The sequence below is a fragment of the Chelonia mydas genome, chromosome 1 (assembly GCF_015237465.2).
Source record: "Chelonia mydas isolate rCheMyd1 chromosome 1, rCheMyd1.pri.v2, whole genome shotgun sequence".
Lineage (NCBI taxonomy): Eukaryota > Metazoa > Chordata > Testudines > Cheloniidae > Chelonia > Chelonia mydas.
The window spans coordinates 191,947,048-191,972,608 of NC_057849.1; the positions used below are offsets into that span (position 1 = coordinate 191,947,048).

At 39.5% G+C, this 25,561-nt stretch overlaps 1 long non-coding RNA gene across 2 annotated transcripts in view; it reads right to left on the reverse strand.

Annotated features, from left to right (window-relative positions):
* LOC122464146 overlaps positions 1-25,561 on the reverse strand; it is a 395,100-nt gene that overhangs the window by 157,668 nt on the left and 211,871 nt on the right. For both annotated transcript variants that reach the window (XR_006288066.1, XR_006288065.1), the window contains exon 2: positions 3,339-3,461. This is a non-coding gene — a long non-coding RNA (uncharacterized LOC122464146). The remainder of the gene's footprint in view (positions 1-3,338; positions 3,462-25,561) is intronic.

Consider the following 25,561-nt stretch of genomic DNA (forward strand, 5'->3'; position numbering starts at 1 on the left):
TCCTGCTTAGGGAATTTCCACTCTCTAGACCCTCAGCCTCCTGTTGAGGGAAGTTGGAGAGAACTGAATTTCCCTAGGATGAGGTTATTTTTTTTTACTCTCCCCAGGTAAGGCCTTAACAATTGGCTATTGCCCTTGGTCTGGCTGAGAAGTGCTCAAAGGCTTGTCAGCAATGGGGGATACATAGAGATCGAGACACTTTCCATGATACAACAATTTCATAACAACAGCTTCATAATACAGCCAGAATTCACAAACTGTACAGCAAGACTCTCCATAATCAACACAGACAACAACTGTGACAGCATACCACATTGCACCATGGTTATGTATTAAATGTATTGGGTTTAATTATTTGTATGTTACTTTTACCAGCCTGCATACGAATTTAGTCACCAATCCTTGTTACGAGGACATTAAAAAATTAAAAAACTATGGGTGGCATTTTCAAAGCTGCCTAATGGATTTAAATTCCCAGTTCCTATTATAAAACTAATGGAAATTAGGCATCCAAATCCCCTAGGCAGCTTTCAAAATCCCACCCTAAATGACATTCATTTTCGCCAGGGTAGCAGATGAGCAGGATTTTGCAAGTTTGAATTATATTTTTAAAATATTCAGTGCTCATACCATGACCCTTGCATGGTGGATCCAGGGGCCATCCCTAGGCATAAGCAGCATACACGGCTGCATAGGGCACCGGAAAGTTTGGGGTACCATTCCCCTCGCTGGCCGCGGTTGGAATCCTCTCTTCTCCGGCCCCTCCCCCGTGCTGGGCCGGTGGGCTTCTCCCCGCCCCCAACCCCGCCCCCTCCCCCTCCCTTGTCAGCTGGCCGGCTGAGGGCTCCAGCCGCCACCCCAGCCCCAGGGAGCCCAGAGTGGCACGGCTGGTCACTGGCGGCCCAGCAGCCCACCCCACAGCCGCCTGGAGCAGAGTCCTGCCCTGGACCCTGCCTGCGCCGCTTGCTCTCTGGCGGGGACCAGGCCAGGGCCAGGACAGGAAAGGCGAAACTTCCAGGTGAGTCGGGGAGGGAAGCGGAGGGCGGGGACTTAAAGTGACAGTGCACTCACGGTCTCTCATACTTCCCTAACACACACACAGTCTCTCACACACACAGACGGGCTCTCACACCCCCCTACACTCTGCCTCTCATATGAGTCACAGTCCCCCAATACAGATTGTGTGTGTGTGTGAGACAGACAGTCTTACACTCCCCAACACATACTCTGTTCCCCAACACACAGTCACACACACACGTATTATTGTTGTTGTTATTACTGCTTGGTTATCCTATCAAAATACTCGTGGTGAGCCAGGAGTGGCAAGGGGCTGCAGGAGGGCCGTGGGCTCTGGCAAGATGCAGCCTCCATCTGACAGCGCGAAGCCTGCCTTGAGCCACTGCCACAGCATCTGCTGCGTACAAAGCACGGTGTGTGTCAGCAATGGGGAGGGGTTCTGCGGGCAGGGGTGGTGGCTGTGTCACCTCGACACACTGGGGTCAGCGGTACTGGCTGGAGACCGCCTTCAATGGAGCATAGGGGCACCCGTTTAATAATAGTGCGTAGGGCCCCATAAATCCTAAGGACGTGTAGCTCAGTGGGCCAGCTTACCTATATTATATTCATTGCTTTGTTATCCTGCTTTATTATATTTAGTAGAAATGCAAGGAACCTACAGGCTTTTATCCTGTAAGATTTGGCTTTAGTAGATAGTGTGAGGCTTGAGGCCTATAACCTGTGGTACAGATAAACTTACAACTACAATACCCACCTGCTGAAGTGAAGAAACAGACTGACAGAGCCAGAAAAGTACTCAGAAGTTACCTATTACAGGACAGGCCCAACAAAGAAAATAACAGAACGCCACTAGCCGTCACCTTCAGCTCCCAACTAAAACCTCTCCAACGCATCATCAAGGATCTACAACCTATCCTGAAGGATGACCCATCACTCTCACAGATCTTGGGAGACAGGCCAGTCCTTGCTTACAGACAGCCCCCCATCTGAAGCAAATACTCACCAGCAACCACACACCACACAACAGAACCACTAACCCAGGAACCTATCCCTGCAACAAAGCCCGTTGCCAACTGTGTCCACAGATCTATTCAGGGAACACCATCATAGGGCCTAATCACATCAGACACATTATCAGAGGCTCGTTCATCTACACATCTACCAATGTGATGTATGCCATCATGTGCCAGCAATGCCCCTCTGCCATGTACATTGGCCAAACTGGACAGTCGCTACGTAAAAGAATAAATGGACACAAATCAGATGTCAAGAATTATAACATTCAAAAACCAGTCGGAGAACACTTCAATCTCTTTGGTCACTCGATTACAGACCTCAAAGTGGTCGTTACACAAAGTAAAACTATTTCCCCTTGTTTATTTCCCCCCCCCTACTGTTCCTCACACATTCTTGTCAACTGCTGGAAATGGCCCACCTTGATCATCACTACAAAAGGTTCCCCCGCTCTCCTGCTGCTAATAGCTCACCTTTCCTGATCACTCTTGTTACAGTGTGTATGGTAACACCCATTGTTTCATGTTCTCTGTGTATATAAAATCTCCCCACTGTATTTTCCACTGTATGCATCCGATGAAGTGAGCTATAGCTCACGAAAGCTTATGCTCAAATAAATTTGTTAGTCTCTAAGGTGCCACAAGTACTCCTTTTCTTTTTGCAGTTAAACTTAAGTAACTCATAAGTTATAGTGAACTGAAAGTGGTATGCCAGAGGGGGAATACTGACATCAGCCACCCACAGAACATACACCAGCACCCAGAAAGTTCTGGACAAGACCTCTGACCGCAAAGCTGCCGTGACAGCAAATTGACGTGTATGCTAATGGGTAACATCATACACATACCAACCTATAGAATATGGACACCTTAAGAGGAGGAAAAACAAATAAGGACCTCTATTGAATATGCATTGGTCATGGCAGCATCAGTGTAACCAACTATAAAAGTAACATCCCAGGGGCAGCAGATAGGTTGGAAAGATGTAGACCTTGGGAGGGGCCAGAATGATGGCCACCGGGGAAGATAAGGACGATGACAGTGATGAGAAAGATAATGGTTAAGTATGAAAGATAAGGGTGTAAGTATGGACATCCAAATGTACTTTCTGTATTATCTCTGTCTGCTTTGTTAAGTTTGAGTGAGTGCATAATCTAAATTATTAATAAATCATATATTTATATAGAGAGAAAGAGTTCTTATAGTGTGAGTGTTGCACCTCTGCACATCGGGGTTCCCAAATTATATGATAACTTTACAACAATCTTACTGGGCCTGATTTTGGGACAAGAACCTGTCCCAACTTACAATTATATTTACCCAACTTTGGGTCAGGCTACCGAGGGCCGTGGGTGGATCCTTGTACTCACCTTCAAAGGAGAACCCTCCAGTCTTCACCCTTCTTGAAGACTCCCAGTATCCATTAGGGTCCTGAAAGAAAATATAATAATTTGAGTATTGTACCATTGTTCCCAAGCTCTAATTCACCTTTGTGCTGCAGCTCCAAGTGCCAACAACTCAGCAAGGCCATGGCTCCTTATGCTAATTGAGACCAATGTAGAAGAAAATAAAAGAGAATTGTCAGAGATTATCAGATGGGAGTGGCAACAGAAAGGACTCCACAGTACATCTGTATGGGGCGCTAATGCTAACAACCACAGAAAGGCTGATAGATGTCTTCTCTTTTTATAAAAAGACATTAAAGAGATGAAAGCACACTCTCTTTTGAAAACCTATCCAAAGCATCATTGAAAATATGGATATATATTAAAGTCAAAGCCAGACACTGACACTGCCAAATAATGAAGGGGGGTGAGTGTGTGGGGGGGGAGCAGGGAGAGAGAATGTGTCTATTTATTATGCTTTCAGCACAAAAATAAAATAAAGTTCTATGGTTCACTAATAAGGCATGAGCCATGTGAAGGAGTCTCAATGAACTTGAGTAAACTGCAGAGGGTAAAAGATGCCAAAGTCAAAGATTCAGTACGCCAATTTGAGCCAGCAAAGTGCCATTAATGATCTTTTTCTCTCTAGAGCACTATTCCTTCTTCCCATTCATCTTGTATAGATAGGCAAGCCATTTGTTCTCTCTTTGGTGTTTTCCACTATGGATTCTGTTTATTAACGTGTTATGATCTTGGTGCCTTGCATGAGGAGCCTGTGCAGTTTCTAAGTGTTCAGGCCATCTTAGTTAAAAGGTTTTTCTTTTATGTTCTGTTCCTGAAACATGAGAGAGCCTCAGTTTTCTCAGATGAGCCTAATCCTAGGAGAGGCTGAGTACCATCAACACTATTAAATTCCCAATGGTTCTCAGTACCTTACAGGTTCAAGCCCATAATGAATGAGAAATCTTTGAGGGAAAGAACATACCAAGCCAGTCCACATATTATTAATGTGTTTTACATTCCCATCCTGACCATCCTCAATAATAAAAAAACTCAAAGCCTATAGGTCTGTCTGGAGTTCCTTAAATCTATTCTTCCTTTACAGTCAGAAGCAAGAAAATGACATTACATCAAAACCTGACTGAAACAACTATATTAATATTTTATCTCTCAGCATAGATCAGTGTTTACATATTAAAGCCCATTAATGAGGTGTAGAAAATAACCCACTATTTTCTAACTTTTTTAAAATCTATGGAAAACTCCTATAGATTTTAAAAGGGGTGAAACCAACAGGGTTCTATGGAAATGTAATAAGTTACTGTAAAAGTTATTCTAAAAACTGCAAAATTTAGTATCCTTTCTACAGAATTTCGATAAGAATTTTACATTCCTGCTAACAGATTCTATTGGTTGTCTGAAAAATTCTAAAGAATAGTCATTACCCTCTGAACTTCTACAGAACATTTCCGTAAGTGTTAAGTTTAACTGGGGAGAGGGAAATTTTCCTATCTGCATGGGTAGAATGGACATGGATAAGGCTCATTACCATTAATGAGAGCTACCTGTGACAATCCCCATGCAAATATAGGAGAACAGAACATGTACATATTTAAGTCCCATTAATGCTAAAAAGGGTTATATGTGCAAATTACAGCACAGCAGGAAGCTGAAATTATATGCACTTGAGCACCCACATGGTTCATATACTAAGCTGACAGATAGCAAAAATATTCCTGCTTCCAGGGGTTAGCAAGAGCAAGCAATCCAGAGCACAGGGATTGATGTTCTGTGCAGCCCTTCAGCAGCTGTGCAGTGATGGGGGAAGTTTCTTATGCAGTACACTGACCCTGCACACCCAAGCAGGGACTTCCCATAACCTAGTCCTTAGCATTCTCAAGACATCATAAGTGTATTATTATTTACAGGTTAACAAATACAACTTGTATATTGCTTATTGCCTAAAAACAATTAGCCACACAACAGTCCTATTAGGCAGACATCATCATCTTTAGATGGAGAAAAGTAAGGCAGACTATTTAAGTGAAAATTTGTCCAAACTGCAGAAAGACTCGTGGGCTTAGAACTCAGGAACTAGTAGCTTCCAGGCATATGCTTAGGTCACTGGATCCTACCTCTCCATACTGTGGATTGTCATAGGCAACACAAGTCAACCAAGATGATTATTCAGACAAATTCCCAACTTTCTGATTAACAGGACTAGTTAGAACTTTTACAAAACCTACACTAGGCCTGAACCAAAACTCTGCACCCAAGCGCTGAAGCAAAACATGGGTTCAGATTAGAATTATCTCCAAATAAAAATCATTACATATAAATCTTGTAGTCTAGGAGTAAGGATGGTGTTGGCCCTATTTTCTGATGGCGAACAAAGCTGAAAAGTCTAAGGATTTAATCTGCATTTTCCCCCCTCTCTGACCAAATAATGAAATTCCCCAACGTTACCCTAGTGCTAATAACAGAAAGTGCTGGGACTGTGGTAATACTGTTTTAGGTAACAAACAAAGAAAGTGCACGCTCCCAAGATTGACAGAATTTCTGGGATGACAACGCAAAACTCAACCATAGCATGTTATCCCATAATCACTGCGTAAATCCTACTGACACAGAAAGAAATATTGTATGTTACATTTAATTTCTCAATAGCTGGGAACTTTATTGAAGGAGCACGAGATGACAGAATTATTCTTGCTAGACATGGAAAAACAAAACATCCTGTAAGACACTGTTCACTGATACTTCAACACAGTTTTTCTATCAGATTTATTACTAACATTTGAAATAATATTTATAAAAATGGTATTGGTTTAAAAGTTAATTGGTTTAAAAGGTTCTTTTTTTCTATTCTTGTTAGTAAATGTCCTTAACCTCAACACATTAGTCCTGAGTGCTGATTTCAGTACGAGATTGATGTTTAGAATGATGATGATTATGGTATTATTTTGAAGGATATCTTTTGCAAAGCTGTGCAAAATTTAGCAATTTCACCTCACATGGGTTTACATGAATATTTTCTTCAATTATAATCTGTGTGATTTCACACAATCTTCAAGTGGTGAATTTTAAATGAAACCCAGCAATTTTCATGTTGTTTAGAGCTTTGTGGCAAATACTGTATATTGGCAAAACAGTATATGTACACAGATACACATAAAGTGTATGTGATGTATGTATAAAGTACAGCACATATTTATTTACATTTAAATTAGTGCAACATCAAAGCATATCCTAATTTATATTGATTCAAAATCATCCGATGTATGTCTAATTTTTGCATTACTGTGAAGCTAACTCATATATATACATATATACCAAATTTGTAAAATTGTATATTATATTACACAATTGTATCTGATCATACCACAAACGACTTCATTATCATGCATACAGTGAAGAGGATACCATTAATTATAATTTTTTAGTTAATTTAACCCTTAGCCTAAACATTTTTGTAAAATTGCTTGGAAAATGGCATTAAACTATCTTGCATGTTTTTCTGATTTATTTTCCCTCCTCCATCCCTTTTTTAAAACAAAAATTTAGATGGAAATATTCCAACTAGCTGTAATATCAATAATATGAATATTGATTTTAACATTTAATTTCTGTTGTTTGTTTGCTTTTGAGAAAAAGAAATCCATAAGGGTAAGCCCTATTGATTTTAAGTAGAAATTAAACAAGTAGGACTCAAGTATAGAAATTAAATAGGGTTGTTAAATTACCCTATAAACTGATCCTCCACTCTTATACCAGTTTTATACAAGTTGGACTAATAGACCTGAGTCTCATTTACACGAAGGTCCCTTTACATTGCTCTGGGGATGTAAAGGTGACTTTAAAGTGGGTACTCTTTGTTACACCCATGCAGACCCATTGCAAAGAATAAAGACAACCACCATGCTTTGTAAATTGTTCATTGTAAATTCTGGAGTAGGGACAAAAATTTTAAGTTTGTTCAGAGAAGCCCATAAACTCAATGCTAGACTATGGCTGAAAATCATACCTGGGTATTGGCAATACAAAACACGGATACCTATATATAGGCTTGTTTCACCTGAAGCAAGATTAGTTGTGGAAAGAGAAAAATGTACAAAGTTTAAGTGCTTTAATTGCTTTGGAGATCTGCTTTTGGACATACATAAGCTGTCTTTAGGCTTGTGAGCTTATCGAGCCTCAGAAATAAAAACAAAGCTTAATCCTACTATCTAAATATTTCCATGCCCTCCCATATCTAATTAACATGGATTTACACTGATAAATTGAGTCTACAGCTTTAAAAGTGTAACCTACATGCTGGCAATACACTGTTCTTCACTGTGCTAAATTACAGCCTTCCATATCTAACTACCTTTAATCATTTCTTCCTATTTTAATATTCTCTTTCAGGCATTTACACCTAGAGAATCCTTAGTGTTTTCAGCAGGATGGTGACAATGCTAAAAGAATTTTAAAATCTTAATCCCTCCTAATCTTTACCAAGCGTCAAGATCGTTGAGCATCTTAGTTACTAAAAATTCTCACTCAAATTTTCTATATTACTAAATAATTATTTGAATACTACTTTGAGATAAGTAGATAATAAATCATTTGTTTTGGAGATTATGTGTCTAAAATATTCCTTTTTTTAATTTCATGTGTTCAGTCATGAACATTTTCACCTATTGTTAAAGGCTAATTACAGGTCTTGACTATGTTTAAATGATATACTTCAAACAAAAGAAAAATGAGTCTGCAGCATATATACAGGAGGACTGATTCAAATTTCATTTACATTGATGTAAATCAGGTGCAACTCCACGGAGTTATACTGGTTTAAGTAAGATCAAAATCTGCGGCTGTGCAAAGCTTTGATTCTACAACTGACAACATGTGGGCTAAGCAGCCTGTAGTGACAGACTGATCTGAAACAGACTTACTCAAGCAATGCTTACAATAAAGTCCTACAGAATTTAAAAAAAAAAAAAAAAAAGATTCATCCCAGAAATATTCCTCTAACAGCTTACAAGAAGTTAACAGAGAATAACAATCCATTTTGTAGGATTTTTTTTGTCAATCATCCTGTGGAATGGGGATATAATTCTCTATCAAACTCGATGGAATGGTTAAAAAGGTATAGAAATGTTATCATATTCGATTACACTTTATAAAACATTAGGCCGAATTTTGATATCCCTTACGCTAGTGTAAATGAGGAGTAACTGCACTGGCAGTTACGATATAGTAAAACAAGTGTGTGAACAGAAGCAGGCCCTTTTATTCATACTGTATTATAGTAGCTGCCCTCAGTCTTGTTGCAAAAAGAGAGATCTTTGTCGGTGGCAACTGCATTTTCACAAACCTCACAAAAGTCCACAGAAATGTCAGCATTGAGACTTGAATGCAAATGTCTAAAATTTGACAGCTTGTACCTAACAATCCAAGCCAGAAACCTGAACATGGAAATCCTTCGATTTGGAGGGGGAAGTTCAGAGCTGGGTCCCAACTCTGCAGTTTCAGCCCATTTCTAATACATGAGTTTGGAATATGAGAACAGTTTAACAGGTAATGCACTATGGAGAGAGATTCCAAAGCATGAGAAAAGGCAGAACAACCATGAGGCACGACTAGAATTTCACAACTACAGGGAGTCCTATATACAGGACGGGTGGGAGGAAAGATATGATAATACTTTGCTTTAGAGCTGGACTAACACCTCATAAAATATATGTGATTATGCGTTTAAATAAATTATTGTACTGGCTTTGGGGGTTTCAGAAAATGTTCTAATTCACTGGCAGGAATATTCCCAGAAACATGAACCTTTAAGCAAGTATTAGAGAATATTTGAGGAAAGAAAATTTTGCCCCAGAAACCTGCGCCTCAGAGCTATGCTCCTCCAATCAGGCAACAGAAACAATACCACAAGACATGCATGCCAGCCAAACTACCCAGCAAAAATGAAAATTTTGGATACTGAAGACTCCCAACAAGAGGCTTGAATAAGAATGATCATCAACTGCTCACAGGCAATTCACAAACAAAAAACATGAAGAAAGACCCTGACACTACGTCATGTGTGGTTGCAGATCCATGCAGCACCTCTGACTTCATTGGGGGTCCATATGGGCTAAGAGGATCACAGAGGATCACTGTGTAGGGGCCTTACTTGTCAAAATAGATTTTTATCCACAAATTATTCACCCACTTCTATTTTTCAAGCAAATGTTCCCTTTCATTTAAAGATCTCACATACACTAGGTAAGCCTCACAATGCTGCAGAGAGTGATTACTTTGCCCTTTTACAGATGGGTAAACTGATTTGCACAAGCTCACATGGCAAGTAAGTGGTATAAATGGGGATAGAGATCCACATTCCTGGACCCCTTTTCTTCCCTGCAACCGCTAAACCATTTTCCCAGAGAAAAAATTTAGTCCACAGTTCTTAGGGAAGCTAGAATAGAAGAGAGCATCTTTCAATATTACCTTAATATATATGAAAAGTATATGCATTAAAAGTGCACAGAACACAAATGTCTAAAAACCAAAACGAAAAAATGAACATTTTTGTAATTAAAAAAATTGATAAATCCTGTCCAGGATTCCCTGTCAAGGGATATTTCTTGGATCAACTGCTAACAGGCTAGAATTTCAGCCAGACATTATTGATTATTCCCACGATACAGTTAGTAAGATGTCCAGTGCTACTTCAGGTAAATATTTGTCCTGTCAAATAACATTTGACAGCCAAAACTTCATGTTTATAAAGACAGAAATCTAAGGGGCTTCACGCCATGTGAACTATAGCACAAGGAAATGTAAAAATCAATACAATCCATTCCCCGGAAAACATTTTGTAGGCAACATATGCTGTATCCTATCAGGAAATGCACTGAGTAAATTCAGCACTAGTGTAGGTAGGTGCAAATCCCACTGAAGCCAATACTATTTGTTCTTATTTGGGCCAGAGTGAATCTAGCCAAACTGTAGACTATTTATAATGTTTCATATCTTAATTGTGTATGTCCTGATGCTAAGACAAATACCATACATCCCAGCAATACAGCATACCCGGATATGTATTTATTGCAACAACCTCTGTGAGCAATTTCAGTTCTGATGTAGCCTCTTCTATATTTTGTTTTCAAAAAAATTCTGAAAAACAATGAAAGCAGAGGAGCAAGAGCAGATTTTTGGTGATGAAACCAAGCAAAACTTTGTGGTTTCATATGGATGCTGACAAAGCCACTGAGAAATGACCTTTCCATTGTGCTAGGAGAACCTCAAAAAGAACAGTCCCCTAAGGGACTTTTCTGGTGCCTTTACGCTGACACTGCAACATACAAAGGCCAGGCTGCGAAGGAGAATCCCTCTTTCCCATTTCATCTGAACTTCTTGGGTCTGTAAAATTGAGCTCCGACTCTCATGAGAATAGGCTTTTCTGGTGCTCAATGATATCTGTTGGGCCAAGTATGCAGCAAGAACAGCCTTTTTCAAACAATTTTTATTACTTCTGCTTCCAGTCCCGGCCGGAGCTAAGAAATACAGGAGCATCTGAAAGTAACAAATAAGGAGGGGGAAACAGTTACCATTGTCAAAATGTCAGATGAGGTGTTGGGCTGTGTCAAGGTTCCTTCCCCACTCTGAAATCTAGGGTACAGATGTGGGGACCTGCAGGAAAGACCCCCTAAGCTTATTCTTACCAGCTTAGGTTAAAAACTTCCTCAAGGTACAAACTTTGCCTTGTCCTTGAACCCTACGCTGCCACCACCAAGCGTGTTAAACAAAGAACAGGGAAAGAGCCCACTTGGAGATGTCTTCCCCCCCCAAATATCCCCCCAAGCCCTACACCCCCTTTCCTGGGGAAGGCTTGATAAAAATCCTCACCAATTTGTACAGGTGAATGCAGACCCAAACTCTTGGATCTTAAGAACAATGAAAAAGCAATCAGGTTCTTAAAAGAAGAATTTTAATTAAAGTAAAAGAATCACCTCTGTAAAAATCAGGATGGTAAATACCTTACAGGGTAATCAGATTCAAAACATAGAGAATCCCTCTAGGCAAAACTTTAAGTTACAAAAAGACAAAAAACCAGGAATATACATTCCATTCAGCACAGCTATTTTACCAGCTATTAAACAAAAGAAATCTAACGCATTTCTAGCTAGATTATTTACTAACTTTTTACAGGAGTTCTGAGCTGCATTCCTGATCTGTTCCCGGCAAAAGCATCACACAGACAGACCGACCCTTTGTCCCCCCTCCAGCCTTGAAAGTATCTTGTCTCCTCATTGGTCATTTTGGTCAGGTGCCAGCGAGGTTATCTTAGCTTCTTAACCCTTTACAGGTGAAAGGGTTTTTCCTCTGGCCAGGAGGGATTTTATAGCACTGTGGACAGAAAGGTGGTTACCCTTCCCTTTATATTTATGACAGGATGGTAGATTCTTATTGTCTAAAAGCAGTTCAGCCATCCCTGCTTTTCAGATGCTGCTGCCAAACCTGCGGCCAAAAGGGATCCCTGGCTCCTAGGGCCAGGCTGAAATACCAGGGTTCTGTTTACAGCACCTACGCTACTACTGCATGGCAAACTGCTTTGTGCTGAATTGGGATGTGCCATCTCTATCACTGACCTCGGCTGGGCAGGTTACAAGTTCGCCCTTCCTCTTAATGTCCATCCACTCTTCCCCTCAGCGCCTCCATGCACCAAGGAACTGAACACATAAAGACTACTCTGCAGCTCTGAGAGCAGGTGAATTTGCCACAGATGAAGTGGGGATATTGGGTTTTTTTGCTTTTTACACAATAAAAACAATACGACCAAACCACATAGTTACTGTTGGATCCCAAATAACTATATATATCAAAAACCTAGCTACATACATACTGGGGGGTTCCAAAAACACAGAACATGGTGAGTTCCTCTAGAGGGTTCACAAAAAATGTAAATGGGATTCTACCCTATTGCTATAGAGATTATAACCTGAATCTTTCACCTCATACTCCGAGGGTCTAACTGAAAGAATTGGCAAAGAGGACCCATATTTGCTTGAATCGTCTTTGTTCACTGGTAAGCTATGGGGACATTTTGTCTCTCATTAAAATCTTAAACACCCACAAAAATTTCTGAAAATCTCTGGCTCTATATATAGAAATTTACAAAGCAATAGTTAACAGTTTTTCCTCACTCGAGTAGCTGAATTTTACATGCATGTTTTGCACTAGATTTCCTCTAAACTTTTAAAACATGTCCGTAGATGATGGATTTTGAATCAATTTTCACCAATTTATATAAATAGTTTTGAAATAGTACGTCACAAAATACAAGAGGTATTATTTTCTGTAATTTCATCTAATTTCAGAATATGGCCCCAAACACATCTAACGTTTTGACCCACACACAGAAAATTGTTCAGTTCAATAAAAACCCTGGGGAAGTGTTCAGTAAACTAATTTATTTTACATGTTTTATTATACCTTATTCTATAGGAATGGATAACTTGATGACACATGCACACACAAAAAAAGTTTAAATTATTTTAATTTTCTACTTTCAATGAAAAATAGCAGGTAAAATATCCTTTTTCAAACTGTAAGATTATACAAAATGGAGTGCTAAACCAAGATAAAAGCAAACAAAACTAGGATCTGAACACTGCCAAACTCTGGAGACCTTTGGATCCATATCTGAATTTTACAGGTCAGACCTTTCTTTAGTGTAAACCTGAGTCAGCACTACAATTACTCAAACTAATTAACAAAACCCAAAATGAAAAACTTGATTTCTTTTGTGTTGCTTTTATGACAAAAATCGGAATCTTGTTTTGGTTCATCATAGTCTATGAGAAAATGTAGAATGACTATGATTTCAATTAAAAACCATGAGCAATGTAGGGGCTCAGCTTAGTTTCACATTGAGTTTTGTAGCTTGCTTGAGTCCAAAATGAACGTGAAACTTGGTGTAGGTAATAAAGGCAGGCAAACCAAAAACAAACATAGTTTGCATGAAGCCTCACAGCTTTAGATGAAAAACCTCAAGAGAGACTCCAGCAATTATAGAAAATGGAAAAGTGCCTATTTGTTATTAGAACCACTTTGGAATTTTTGAACAAAAACTTTTTTTTTTTTTTTGAAAAAGCTAATTAGTCAAAATCAAAACTGTTCACAGTAAAGAGTTGGTTTCAACAACTCTCCCAATTTAAAAAGAATTTGAAATTGTCAAAACAGGACATCAAAACATTTTGGAAAGGAAAAGTTTTTGGGTTTGGTTCAAAATTATTTTTGTTTCAAAATTAAGTTAATTTATACCAAAAAAGGTAAATGTTTAAAAGGTTAAAATCTAAACTTTTTGAAATAATCAAAATGAAACATTTCAACTGACCTGATTTTCCTCCTCCCCCCGCATTATTAGTTCATGAACATTTTTTAGATTTCAACTTGTTGTCCCAATTTGGGAGAGGAAAGATGTTTGACATCTCAAAGAATCTCATGAGATGGGAAAATAATTTCCTGCCCAACTCTACTTGCTGTTCTTCTTCCCTTAACTTCTTTCTTCAAATTACATGCTCCTTGGAGCAGGGACTGTCCTTCTTGAGTGTTTCAAGAAGGTCTAACACATAGTGGGTGCTGCCATAAACGGATGATGATGATAATGGTGGGGAAAGGGAAAAGCAGATATCCCAGTAGCACCCAGAAGCCATTGTACTGTATCTCTGGTGTTTCTTTGAGGCATCAGGAGATATACCGAATGTGGGGTTCCAGGAGAAGAAAAGCCAAGAATACGATATGGGCAGAACCCTCAGCTGCATGGAATTAAGTGCTGGGTGCATCTTAGGTCAGGAGACACTGTAGAGCCATCTGAAGCCCCGCCCCCCCCAAGCCTGGGGGCAGTTTTCCACCAACCCCAGCATCATTTAGAGCAGCTTTGGAACTTCACTAAATTGTGCCAGCTTGTAAAAATCCCTTGTACACTAGCCAGGGATTGCTACAGCACTCCACATTGTGGCTGGGCCTCTCTGACTCCTAACACTGGGAGAGAAAGGGATTGAGCGAGAGTGGTGTAGAACAAGTATAGCCAGCTCTCAACTAGCCAAGCATTCCCCCATGCCAGGATCCCCCCCCCCCCCCCGCCATTTAAAGCAGCTTTAAATTCCCTTTTGCAGCTAGCACAACATAAAGGGGACATAGTGTGTGCAAACACAAGGCCAATTACATCAAGCCTACTGAAAGGCCCAGTCTGATCTCTTTTGCTCATGGTTTCGTATATCCCAGAGCTCTCTACTACAGCCCCTTGGCTAGATTCTACATTGTATACTCTGCCCAGTTCAGATGAAAAAATTAGTGACCATATACTGGATTCTAGATGTGGTTTGATTCCCCCATATTGTTTAAGAATGTCCCAATAAGCTCATGGGAAAACATCCTTTTTTCACTTATATTGCGGTCCTCATGGAGCACCAAAGAACATGTACAGAAAAGCATGGAATTAGGGGAAGTCAGATACTGTCCACAAACCAAGCAATTTCTGCACAGTTATTCTTTGAAAAATAAGATGTAGAGTTGCTAGGAGTGTTGCTATTAAAATGTATAGACACTTGTGTGCTTTAATTGGTGTAATATAAATGAGCATATCACAGTGTTCAGCAATGTAACATATCAGCACATTTGTCTTTTGTGCATTACAGATTGTCAATATCTGAGAAAAACTGAATAAATCAATATTCATCTGGGTTTTATTATTTTAAAGCATCTAATTGAGTAGTTCAGGAGACTGGTAATTTGCATATCCTGGTTACTTTTCTATCCTGGACAAAAGCTATTACCACGTGAGCAGTAGTTGTATGTGAAGTGAGTTGATGGTCTCAGACTAGTTCCTAATGAAATAGTGTCCACTCTAGGATGGTCTAGTGGTCTAGCTAAAAATACCTGCATGGATGTTGCACCTCGGGGGAAGATTCAGGTTAGCCACCTGAGTTCAGACCCAGGAGGGTCAGCTGGGTTTAAGAGCCCAAGCCGCAACATCCACACTGCTATTTTTAGTGTGTAGCTCATGCGAAGCTAGCACAAGTTTGTCTACCCGGGTTGGGGGGCTCACTCCTAGCTGCAGTTTAAACATACCAATAGTGTAAAACTGACTGCTATTCTGTTGCTACCTGAAATTCAGGGTCACTTAAAAAAAAAAGGAACGGAATTTAATATTCTAGATGGAAGGAAAGTAACAAGAATACAATCTATTATAAGAAATTACTTATGAATAAATTGAAAGAAAGTCAGAGCTAAGAAAACAAGAAGGAAATGACAATTACATAGGAAGTCAGGGGAGGTGTGAGGTCTTTTCTTGATTGAGGACAATGAGTACATCAGTTGGCATTTAAAAGGTCCTGTAGCTGAACGTGGGATTTATTTATTATGCAGGAATGAGACAAATCGCTGAAGTAAAGGAAGAAAACAGAATTGTCCTCCTATAATTGTGAAGGGGTTAAGCAGACTGTGTGTTCTTCCTGTACCCTCAAAGAGGACAACAAAGACAACTGCTTACAAAATTAGCACTGTATTTGAAGGGAACCAAAATGCCAAGTGTCTTCTGTTTACTAACCTTAATAAACAAATTACTGGGGGCTTGTAATACAGATACCATGCAGCTGTGAGGCTCCAACTTAATAAGTATCTACAATAGAACCTGGTTTATCTGCAATTCCTTTGTTGAAAACTCCCTATTATCCATAACTGGGCTATGTCTCTAATACACATCCCTTGCATTGAAAAATCATCCATTTATCCAAAAGCCCACTTAGCCTAACAAATTGTCATTGTATTCAGAGAAATGGTATTCTATAGAAGGGATTTATTAATACTTCTAAACTAAAAAAGCTGTCACACTTACCGTCACAAATAGGCTACTCACTGTAAGTTAACAATGATACAAAACCGAACCATCAGAATGGGATGCAAATTAGGAATGAGCGAGCTAGTTTAGACACTCGAGTCAGAACAGACGCAAACTTTTCACCAATTGAATACATCATGTATATGCACAATGATATCAGGTAGGACACAGTTCCTTTTTTTTCCCCCCTCACTTTTTGCTCATGCTAGTTTGCCACCAAAGAAGCTATAGTTTGATCCAGCAAGGTGGTGAGCTCTCTGGCCCCCATCCAGCAAATCCTTAATTTAAGCACATCTTTAATTTTAAGCACGTAAGTAGTACAATTTGTCCATTATTACTGAAAGTATCCAGCATAGATACCAGGCTAGATTGTGTCTTTAAATAGTATAGAGAAAGTCCCATAGGAATAGCATGCAAAATTTTCAAAAGTGCCTAAGTCCCATTGAATTCTAATATGACAGGCCCCTAACTTATTTAAACCAAGAGGGTTATAGAGAAATCACTACAATACATACAGAATTTAATAGAGTATGAGATCTTTTCCATAAGTTTTTTTAACCATGCTGTAGAATTCTATAACAGGGATATAACTTTCCATTAAATTATAAAGCATTGTTAAAAATAACTTTGGAAAAGGTTTATTTCTGTACTAAATTATGTAGCATGTTTCCATAGGTGGTTGTGGTGGTGGTGGTAACATATCAGCACCATCACAGCAGGAAATTCCAAACAACTTGGATGAGATTCTGCACTGTGCCTCTAACAGGTGCAGTACAGTATAGAACTTGAAATCCAATAGGAGGCAGGGGCTAAGGTGGCTCAGTGGCTAAAGAGGCTCCTGGCATAACTTGCACAGCCCTGGGGGGCAGTTTATGTTATGGCAGTCTCCCCAGGCTGCCCTTGGGTAGAAGCTCTGCCCAAAATCTTTATAGTGCTACATGCTTTGGCTCCACCTGACATGCCTTTCCAAGTCCTAGCTCCACCCCGGTACATCCCTACATTAGGGCTTGTAAAGAGGTCCTATGAGGGCAAACTTATGGCTTTCTACCATAGCACCTGCTCTGGGGAATCCTTCTCCACCCAGATGGAGGGCTTTTTGTGCTTGAAAGTAAAGGGGGCGGAGGGGAGAATTTTACCCCTTGTGCCAGAGACAAGCACAATTGCTTTGGGAGGAGCAGGAGAACGTTTGCAGTATGCATTCTCATAACCACGGTGTGCTGGCCATTGCAGGGGATAGTGAGACCAGACTCTGGCTATCTGGCGAAGCTCGTGCTGCTGTTAGGAGTAGCCTGAAGCAGTCCTTGAATTTCCTGAGTGGCCTGAGTATGACTGCACCTAGTCACTATGCAGGGGCACAAAGAAGGAAGGAGAGAAGAAGTCACCTCATAGCCCCTTGTCCACATCCTCACACAGGGCTTGTCTACATTTACAGCACAGCAGCAGTGCATCGGCGCTGCTGTGGCACTTAGTGAAGACACTACCTACACCGATGGGATAGTTTCTCCCGTTGGTGTAGGTAATACAGCTCCCCAAGAGGTAGTAGCTGTGTCGGATGAGAAAAGCCCTCCCATCGACATAGCACTGTCTACACCAGGGTTTAGGTCAGTATCACTGTGTCACTCGGGGACGTGGATTTTCCACTCCCCTGAGCATCATAGTTATACCGACATAAACTCCTAGTGTAGACCAAGCTAGAGTCACACAATCTGGCCCTCTGTGAACCCACTGACTAGACAAGGTCAAGGAAAGACAGGTTTCACTGGCCTTTCCAGGTTGTGTCTGGAATTTACCAAGACCCAATATAATCTAATACATTATGCTATCTGGATCTTTACCACGGCTTGTGGAAATAGCACCACTACCACTAATTTTGCTATTTCCATGTATGTGGGAGGGAACAGTAATGCCTCCAAAGCCACCTAAAAAGGAAAGTCATAAGAGGTACAGCAGGTGCCCCTTGACTCATTCTCCTCATTAGAGATCTTGAACGAAACCCTGAAGTCACTTGAAATGGCAGGTCAGTAGCATTCTAATGTTTGTTGTGTCAGCTGTGTCATAGACACAACCAGGATTACACTACTGCTGTTTCTGTGGCAGTGGCATAGATTTTATAGTTACAGGCTTTGAATACCTGTTCTATGGCAATCATTAAATACAGAAGAAACTATCACAGGCCTGATCCACAGCCACTGAAGTCAATGGAAATCAGACTTTTAGGGTGGTGCTGATGATGATTCAAGTTCTCCTACAAAGTGATAGCTGGAGAGGCATTGCCTCTTCAGGGGGTTAGACAACAGTGTTTATTCTTACCAGTATTCTCTTCCATTAGTCCTTTGGCCAGATCACAATAACCCCACATACATAGTATTCTATGCCTTTTTTGAAAGCGCTGTAGTAGTAAAAGGAAAACCAGGCCAACTTTGCAAGCTTCTCCAGATACAGACAAAAGAACCTTCCTTTCCCCACCTCTCCACTTGCCCCAAAACAAAAGGAAGCTACACAACAAATCAATCTTTACTTCAAACAAAATAACACTCACAAAATAATGCAAACAAAAATGACTATTATATGTGATTTCTGGCACTGGAAAACATCACAGCAGGCAGAATTTATCTTTGACCTTCACGCCTACACTCTGCTGAGAAATACACAGTCTTCATCACTGGATAAAAAATGCCTTTCATTTAAGACAAAGGAGGGAGAATATGAATCAGCAAATCATGGATTTTTTTTTACTTTTTAAGATGACAGTGGATATGGATGCAGACTCTGGCATAATTTTATTTTGATTCGAGGGGGATGCTCAACCCCTCTCTTGGTGACAAGAAAGGCTATTTACAATTCTTCACTGAAAGACTCATTAACACATTAACAATTGTAACATGTGTAGTAATCAGATGTTTGAAACATTCATGATGAAATGCAAAACTATTATCACACTTCTGCATTTTGTTCAAGCTTGAAAATGGGCTCATTTCTGTGAAAAATGTCACTAAATGATACATATTTTGAACAAAACCGTCTGGATATGTTCATTAAACCATAAACATGAGGTATGGATGGGTGGGAATCAACATTTCATATGTTAGTATGGCTGTTATTGCACGGACATCAAATGTTGCATGAAGCAACATTTGTGGTGGGGGCAAAGGAGAGTGAAATTGCACGAAAAGAAATGATAAGACTTTTTTGCACTAAATCCCTCCCAGTAACATTTTAGACTTTAGGACAGATGTATTAGACACTTGCAACCCTCAAAACTTCCAGCATTGGATGCTGTTCAGATATGCATTCAAAGCTTATCTGAACCTTTTGAATGGCCACAACAAACCCCAAACTATGCAACTCTTCTTATTCAGCCCCAGCACATTGGAAGGATCAAAAGGAGTGAGTTAAAGGGGTCATAAACAACAGTGAAGTGCATTCAGTTCTATTTGAACAAACAAATGCTTATCACAGGACCTATAAAAATACATATAGAGAATTGTTTTTACCTTTAAAATGCACCATTGGCAGGTAGGTTCAAGAGATTTACTGGAGGAAGACGCTCTCAGACATCCTTCGTGTCTTCTCATATATACTCACCATTCAAACTAAACATTGCATTACACTGTTAAATACTGCTGGGTAGAAAGTGGGAGTAGAGAGGATTTCTGTGGGAAAAATTGACTTTTTATTCAAAAACTGTACCATTTCAGCCAAAAAACTACAGGCTCTCTTTCTTTTTCTGAAAACAAAGTTTTTACTTTTTGGTAAATTTTTCTTAACAAAAATCCAAACTTTTCTGTGGAAAGTACTCATTTTTTTACTCTCCATCCCCACCCCCAAGTGTTTACTCAAAACCTCAAAAAAAAAAAAAAAGTTTTGATGGAAAATTTTTAAGCATTCCTACTATTCGTATACTCCAGTGTTGCCAATTCTCACAAGTCTCACAGTATTTGATGTTTTTCTTAAAGCCCCAACTGCTCAAATAACATTTAATGAGAGAGGGTTTTTTTTTCTTAAGTTTATAGCCCTCGTGGTTGTAGACAAAAGTTTGAAAACATGAACAAAGTGCACTCTAAAGCTTCAGAAACAAGAAAGCAAATTAAAAGAACCCCAAAAAGTAGTTTTTAAAAAATCTAATTTTTAAGCCAATCTCGTGGGCTTTGGGGCCCTGATTCATTATTTTTAAACATTTGGGATTTGGCAGTACTAATATTCAACTTCCTATTAAGGAAAGAGGTGCAATGTCAGCATTTCCAGCCACATTTACTTAATATACATTTGTTTACCAAAAGGTGCAGCCTTGCCTTCCCTCCAGGGTTATGAAAAAGTGTGTGTTGGGGGCGGGAGGTTTACTCCATCTCTCATTTATCCCTAGTTCTGCGGATGAGCTCCTGGCACACAAGCTTAAGGCTCAGGCAGAAGGAGAACTTTTATGAGAGAGCCTCATCACAACAACGTAAGCAGATCTCTGGTTTACAGGACATCATACAATGTATGTTTATTTGGCTTGGTGGGTTTTCCTCAATGTCCAAAATTCCAAAAATGGCTCTCACTCAACCGTTTAAATGAACAACATAAGTCACAAATTCACCAAGAGACGGAAAAGAGCTATTCAGTGAGTGCTATTTATCACCCTGCCAGAGCAAGATACAGTCACCACTCTACTCATCCCACTCCCCCAAAAAGCATATCAAATATTTAACCAATAACATCACAGTTTATCTGTAACATGATTGGTCTACGGCATGCTGGCTAAGGCTAAGCACTGACAAACAGGCCTAGAAGACTGGAGAGGAGACAGAGTATCATCACACAGAAAAAGTCTGAATATTTCTTAGATGGATTATTAATCCACCATGTCAACATTTTCAGTCACTTATCTTTCAGCTTGGCACGATCTGTGCTTTGCAATTATTACCTGGGGACATCACTGGATTAGACTTTTTAGAATCAGAAATCAATTATAGAGGAAATTGTTTCCAATCCAAGTATAGTGTCCTTTATTGCTCTGATTTTTTAAACAAATTCCATTGTAAAAGACAACAGGCTATTTACTGCCTATTTTTTGGTGATTATTGAACTTTTTCAGATACCATGAAAGTTACATTGATGCAGTTCAGTGTGATACCACATATCATCTGGTAGCAATGTGTCCTCTCTGGCAGTTTTCTTAAATGTGGAGTTGTGGAATCTATTGTTTGTGAAACCCTAATTGTGAAACTTCACAATTATACCTTGCTTTGTCCATAAAGATAAAGTCATCTATTTGTATCCCAAATCTTCAGGGATAACAAGTAGCTGGGGATACTCCTGCTAGGTTGACATTAAAGTTTTTATCTGGTGGCCAATTAGGAATAGAATAGTACCTTACATTACTCTGCAACATAGAGATTCTAAATTGTCAATTGCTGGTTTCAGCCTTAAAGTGCTACCTGACCTATCTTCTCACCAAAGAAAGATTCATCAGTTTGTACAATAGCAACCCATCCTGCTAAAAGAAAAGTTGAGTAGCACTTAACAACAAATGGTCATTTATCTGTGTTAAATTGCAAAGAACATTCTTCAGAATTGCAAATTATAGCCATATTAATACCAACCAAGTTCTCGAACAATAAATGCCAAAGGATTTTTTTTTTAATGATTAGCCACCTTTTGTAAAGCGTTGCCATTTACAGCATGCAAATTTCCTGCCTGGCAGATCAGATATAAATTAGAACACTAGGAAGCTGGCTCATATGAATAGGCTCAGATAGTACTAATTATACACCTGGCATACCATAATCATGCTTAATATATATAATTCCTTTAATGCAATATGGTTGAACCTTGTGAAGCAAATTTAGTTGGCAATAAGATATTTCTTTGTCTTTGTCTTTTCACTTTGAAGTGGGGCCGGATGAATCATGAAATATGAATAAAGAAATGATCAGAGCTCTCAGTCACTAACACAAGATGATTTGTTGCTATCAAAGTACTGAAATGCTCATGCAGAAACTTACACAACCTCTCTGAAATTAAATATGCCTGAACTGGTTGGGGAAAAAGATGAACCCGCAGCTAGCACCAAGCTGAAGACCAATCTGTTAGGTCTGAAAAATGTTAGATAAGTGCCCCTTCCTAACCCAGTCTCTATCTTTCCTTCATCTATAACCAGATTCATTATTATCCTAATCCACTTTGGGGGTCTTGGTAGGTTTACCAATTTCTTCATTAGCAAGTGGTGTCTTTAGATCTCATGAGTTCTGTGGCCTCCCTCCTACAAAAGGCTCTGAACTGGGGAAACCCTCCAGGAAAACTGAGTTGAACAGAGCATTTGCCCAGCAGAAAAAGTGCCATGTCAAGATGTCAGTTCCCCATAATCAAAAATACTACAGGCCCCATGGAGATCAGAAAGAGGAGACTGGGGATTGTTGTGTTGATAGGTGTCTCAGGCCCAGCAAGTGAAAATCCTTGGTCACTTTTACATCACGAAACAGTTAGGTGCCCTCTGCGGTTTCATGTCTAGGTATTGCTGGCTTACTCCCCTTGTAAGAACCATCATTAATAATCCTTTCAACCTTTTATTAAAGATACAGACTTGCTCAGTCTTATCAGGACACCCTTCATAATCAAGGTGGTGCAGGCCAAATGGTGTTATGATAGGTTCCAAATTGTCAGGACACAATGCGGGTGGCAGTCATGATGGTAAAGTTTACTCCTTTCAGCCTCTGTGTCCTCATCCACTCCCACAAAGTGCCCCCAAGATGAGATATATCCAAGACAGGGTGACAACCTCATCCATTGACATTAACCAATCAAAACTCATTTTGATGATTTTAACTACGCACATTTTCTCCCATCTTTGAGCTTATTTATATGCCAACCTGTGACCTTACCAGAAGCCTTGAAGACACTTTTGCACAGTTCTTTTAACTTAAACAATTCAGTTTGTGCCAGTCTATTTGTTTCCAACTTTTTTCTGACTTTCATAAATAATTTTATGTGACAGACTGAGTTAGACTTTTTAAAGTTGGATAACTGAGAGTACAGGCTTCTGCACAAGAGGAGCATGACTATGTAGCTAGGGAAGAGGAGAGGTCAGTCAGAAGGAGGGAATGTGCTAGAGAAAGGAATACGGGGAGGCACCTGGCTGGATTGAGACGAGAGAAGGAAAAGGATGGGAGGGAGAAAGAAAGGGAAAAATACCTCCAAAACTGTGAATAAGTATCAACACTTTTTGGTGCATAACTGAATTAAATTTTATATTGCTGTGGTTGCACAGACAGTGGACACTGCTAATTATTTAGACAGTCAGGATTGTTTCATTCTTCTCCTTACCCTTCCTCCCATGTCTTTGTTTTATCCACCTATTGTCTTATCATGTACATTGGCTGTAAGCTCACTGGGGCCAGGGAATGCTGTTGTAATAACTGGGCCAACCAATTTACTATAATTGTGAGCTCAACTGTAAAAAGCACATAATTAATAAAATGTCACAATAACTTATCATAACAAATTCTGATGGTGGAAAAAAACAAAAAAAACACCCTAAATTAGTCCAACAAGAGAGACCTATGATATAATTCAAGAACTGCATTGAAATCTTGCCCAGTAAACAGGAAAAGTGCAAAACCAAAAAACAGTGAACCAAAATTTGTGTGTCAAAAGCTAGGCCTAACTGGTAGACAAAATAATAAGGGGCTGGGCTATTCCACCCACTGCTCCCTTTTGGAGTCCTCAAAGACAGATATTTTAAGGGTGAAAATTGGCTACTAGAGCAAGGTTTGCCATCTTGGTTACCTCCCTCATCATCTTCTGGGACCCAAGGCCTTCATTGTCCTGATCCTGAGAGATGTCAGGATGAAAAAGAGAAGGACCCAAATGACATCACCACCTCCACTGGGTAAAACCCGACTATCACCTGAGAGATGGGACTTTCTCTCTCTCTGCTCCCCCCATGTGTCCTTTTCCTTCCCCACCTTATTTCTTCTCTTTTCTATCCCTCCTCTTTTTTCCTTTTGTTTAACAAGCATCTGACTTAGCCAGCCAAAGCTGCATATTTTGCAATACTGTTGTAAGGCTTGAAGAAAGAGGCAACTAAAAGCAATGCCCGAAACAGCCCAATGCTGGTACCAGGTTTTGAAGTTTGCCAGGTTTTGAAGTGGCTGATCACACCCTGTGCTGTGTCCATCAGTAAGTTTGCAGATGAAAGAAACACCAGAGACAGAACCTGCATCTTCTATTTTGTAGGTATTTTTTTCTCTCCTTGTGTATGTATTTGTCTTGTTTTGTCTTCTAGGAAACAGGATCAGACTTCAACAACAGTACCAACAGTTCCAACCTATTGCTACTCACTTCTCTTCTTTTCCTCAAAAGCAAAGTTATGATCTTCTTTAATACTATCTCAAAAGAGACTGTCAAACAAGGTAGTTTTTACTTCAAAAAAAATCTCTCATCAGCCAAAAAAGGGGGGGAAGGGAAGAAGTTGTTAAAATAAAAATCTTATTCAATGCTTTACCTTTCAAATGCTTTGTTTTTTCTTCTTTTCTGTATCTTTACTACAAAGGTTATTTTTTAAAAAGTGACAGGTTTCAGAGTAGCAGCCGTGTTAGTCTATATTCGCAAAAAGAAAAGGTGTACTAGTGGCACCTTAGAGACTAACCAATTTATTTGAGCATAAGCTTTCATGAGCTACAGCTCACTGCATCCGATGAAGTGAGCTGTAGCTCACGAAAGCTTATGCTCAAATAAATTGGTTAGTCTCTAAGCTGCCACTAGTACTCCTTTTTTAAAAAAAAAAGTGTGTGTCATAGTACAAAGCAAGCTGAAATCTCTGTATACCAATCCCCAGAACTTGTTTAAAACTATTTAATATTAAACAGTAGCTAATTTATGTTAGCACTTTTAGCCTGTATATTCCATCTAAATTAATACAACAGGGCTGATAACAATGAGACCCTGATTCCTGATTAGAGTCTCTAGTCACTACCCTAAACAAAGCATCATCATTTCAGAGGCTTTGAAGATTGACCAGTCACTGTCCCAGATGTGGTTTTAAAAGAGAGCTTTTAAAGTATAATTTCCAAACTGTTAGATACTGTGTCAAGGCATTGGAATGTGTAACAGATAAACTGTTAACCAGCTTCTGCCGTTAGATGTGCATGTGAAAGGATCCCAATGAAGTCAATGAGAAAAACACATGTGCATCTGAGGGCCCTCACTGACATTATAGCAGCCTTTTGTCAAAGAAGAAATAAAATAATAAAAAAGGAAGCAAGCAAGCTAGCAGACAGTTAACC